The sequence below is a fragment of the Nannospalax galili genome, unplaced genomic scaffold (assembly GCF_000622305.1).
Source record: "Nannospalax galili isolate Female #2095 unplaced genomic scaffold, S.galili_v1.0 scaffold612, whole genome shotgun sequence".
Lineage (NCBI taxonomy): Eukaryota > Metazoa > Chordata > Mammalia > Rodentia > Spalacidae > Nannospalax > Nannospalax galili.
In genome coordinates, this window is record NW_008333388.1 from 1,272,299 (window position 1) to 1,275,930 (window position 3,632).

A 3,632-nucleotide genomic window follows, 5' to 3' on the forward strand; every position below is an offset into this window, starting at 1 on the left:
ACTTTACTGATTTAGCTGCCTCCTCAGCCCCAGATGGTGATGATGATGATGATGATTTATTGAGACAGGATCTCCCTGTAACCCCAGCTGGCCTGGAACTTGCAATGCAGACCAGGCTGACCTTAATCTCACAGAGATCTGCCTGCCTCTGCCTCCCAAGTGCTGGGACTAAAGGCATATGCGACCATGCTTGGCTTTAATTATATTTTAAAGATATTTTATTAATTATTTTATGTGTATGTTTTGCCTGAATGTATATAAGTGCACCATGTATGTAATGTCATGGAGGCCAGAAAGGAGCATCAGATCCCCTGGAACTGGAGTTACATGGCGGTTGTTAGTTGCCATGTGGATGCTGGGAATGGAACCCTGGTCCTCTGGAAGCACAGTAAGTGTTCTTAACTGCTGAGCCATCTCTCCAGCCCCTTATTATCTTTGTAAAAGTTGTGTTTTGTATAAAGGGCCCACAACTTGATGATTTTGGAAACATTAACAAACATTGGGACACCATCACCATAGTCAATGAAGCAGACACATCTTCCTCCTCCAGGATCCCCTCAGGTTCTTTTGTGATTGATGGTGGGGTGTTTTGTGTCTGTGCTAAGAACAGTGAGCAGGAAACCCAGCTCTTTCAAACACAGCAGGACCTCCCCGTCCCAGGCGCCTGTTGACCTCAGACTCTAGGACTCTATGGCGGCCAGCTTTGTGACATCCGTAATTCCCATCACTGTCAAGACCCATCTCAGTTCCAGGAATGCTGACCTTTGCTGGCCTGTACCACATTTTCTTTTCTTGGTGGTGAATGGCTGACCCCTCAGGCCCTTTCTCTGCGACATGTGTGGCCACTCACCTGAGGTAGCCATCTCCCCACCGGCGACTGGCCCTTCTCAGCAGCATTCTGAATGTGCTGGGAGGTGCTGTGGCCTGGCTCATCACCTCGCTCTTTGGGGCTACTCTCTGCCCACTTCTCCCAAGCCTTCAGACTGGAGAGAATCTCACCACCAGCTTCACAGTCTCTGTTCCCAGACTTCTGTTTCATGAAAGGGTACAGAACCTCCACCTAGGAGAAGTCTTGGGGGTCGGTGCCTCTGTTGTTGGGTCCTGACACAGCAGCCCACACCCTCCAATGACTGCCCTAGTATCCCAGGAAAGCCCTGGCCAGTGTGTGTGTCTGTGTGCGTGCGTGCGTGCGTGTGTGCGTGTGTGGTGGTTTTTTTCTTTGTTGAGATGGGTCTCTCACTGGCCTGGAGCTCATCAGGAAGATCAAGCTGGCTGACCAGTGAGCCCCAGGGATCTGCCTGTCTGCAGTTCTTCAGACTGGGGTTACAATTACACACTACTGTGCCGATTTTCTTTTTTTTTTTTTTTTTTTACATGGGTTCTGAAGATTGAACTCAGGTCTTGAAAGACAAGCACTTTACTGACTAAGCCATCTCCTCAGGCCCTTGGCTATTATTAGTGCCCCATACCCTAGAACCTACGCCCCAATCCATCCCTTCCCTCTCCTATGGTTGCTTCTTATTTCCATCACTAACTATTTCATCTTAGTGCCCTTGGCTCCCATCCCTCTGTGAATGTTTGCTGGCCCATAGGTTCTTGACTTGCTTTCCAGGCTCTGAGAGCCATGGGCAGCCTCTCTCTCTCCCTCCCTCCCTCCCTCCCTGTGCCAAGTCCACACACATCCCAGACCCTCCATGGCTCCCTCAGTCCTGATAGTGCTCTCTTCTTAACTTAGCTTCATACCTTTCCTGCACACACTGGCCATGGTCCAACCCATGAGCCTGTCCTCTCTCCTGCTTGACTGCTACCACTTTTTTTGCGCCTCTTTCTCCTTCCTCCCCTGCACTGCTCCAGGGCATCATTTACTTTACAAACATCTGTCAGGCACTTCATGCGCCAAAGGGCTCAGAAGCAAACCAGATTCACTTCCTGTCTTTGAGGAGCTCAGCTTTGCTGCACACCTCACTTGTCGTTTCAGCCCTGGAAGTCCAGGCCAAGCCCATGGCTGACTTCCCCTGAAGATAAGCTGTCTAGAAAACAGTAGCAAGCGTGGTGGGGGTAGGGGCAGGAAGATGCTCCGACACTGGGTTTTGTTTTGCTTTCTGACAGTTTCCAAGGATTCTGCTTCCTGTGTCAATATCAGGCTTCTTCCAGTCTGAGGTGTCCTTTCCTGAGTTGTCATGGATGTGTTCTTCCTTTATCAACAGACAGAAAAGGACCTGCTGTTGAGGACTCTCTTTCCCAGTGGCTTTAGGCTGAATAAGGGTCTGTGTTCTTTCCTAAATCTCACCATTGGGTCACCTGATGAACTCTGATATCTCTCTCTCTCTCTCTCTCTCTCTCTCTCTCTCTCTCCTCTCCTCTCCATGTTAGAGATGGAACAAGGGTGTGACAGCCTTCAAGTCTCAGATGGGAGAAGACTGTGTAGAAGGTCCATGAAGACGATGGTAGAAGTCCAAAGAAACACAAGTGTGACCAGACCATTTCAGCTCTGAGGGGCAGTGGGGGTGATACTGGAGGTTTGGTGGTTTAAACACATAAGTTAAGACACGGTTTAGTTTAAGGGACAATGAAGTGAGAGATGGATGCAAGACTGTGCAGGGAGGGAGCCAAGCTTGCAGCTCAATGTCAGAGCATCTGCTTAGCAGGTGTAAAGCTTTGGATCTGGTGAGTCTGTCTCCCTTCTCCGTGGGTCCCTCCAGCCTGCAGGGGACCATGTGGAATGCCGGCATCCACAGACTGTATGGAGGTGGACTCAGTGTGACTGAAATGTAGCACAGCTTCCTGTCCATTCCCTCGTCAGATCACTGGGTTGCGGGGTTAAACCACAGAATACTATTTGTTTTTATCATAAGTGTCTTTTTTAAGGAGTCATTTCAGAAATCTCAAAATGGTTTGGTCATAGAAACAGGGGAGACTAGTTCAGAGCTTTGAAAAAAAGCCCACCTACTACCACAAATGACTCCTGCATACCCCAACACACATCTGCTGAAAATTGTCTAAGAAGCAGAACCATGTGACCTATCCATCATGTATACAACGGCCGGCACATAGGAGCTAATCAATGTTTGCTGACAAATTACCCCTGCTCTTCAGTGCCCCATCCACACTTGGCCTGGAGCTACAAACTCAGTGCCTGTCCTGCCATGTGGACAGAGGGTGTCAGGTCCTCTGAACTCAGGTTCTTTGATAGAGCAGGCAAGTGCTCTTAACTGCTGAGCCATCTCTGTAGGCCCAACTCTAGCTACAAGATGAAGAGCTAAGGGCAATCCGTTGATGCTGAGGAAGGAAGGATGACTTTTCTTTGGGGCTTAGCTCCCTGAGAGATGATCTCACCCCAAGTGGGCAGCCCTCAACACAGGTACACAGGAGTACCGATGAATGGGCGCAGTGCTTTATGTATATTTATAAATGTATGCATGGATCTGTAAGCGCAGTTATCAAAGAAGAGGACGTGAGGTTGAGAAGGACCTGGGAGGGGGGACAGGAAGGAATGGAAAGAATGCGAAGACAATGCTTGTGTATGAAATGCTCAAAAATAAAAAAATATTTCATTTTATTTATTGTTTGTGTGTAACCCATGTGAGTACAGGCATACATGTGTCACGGTGGGCATATGGAAGTCAGAACCA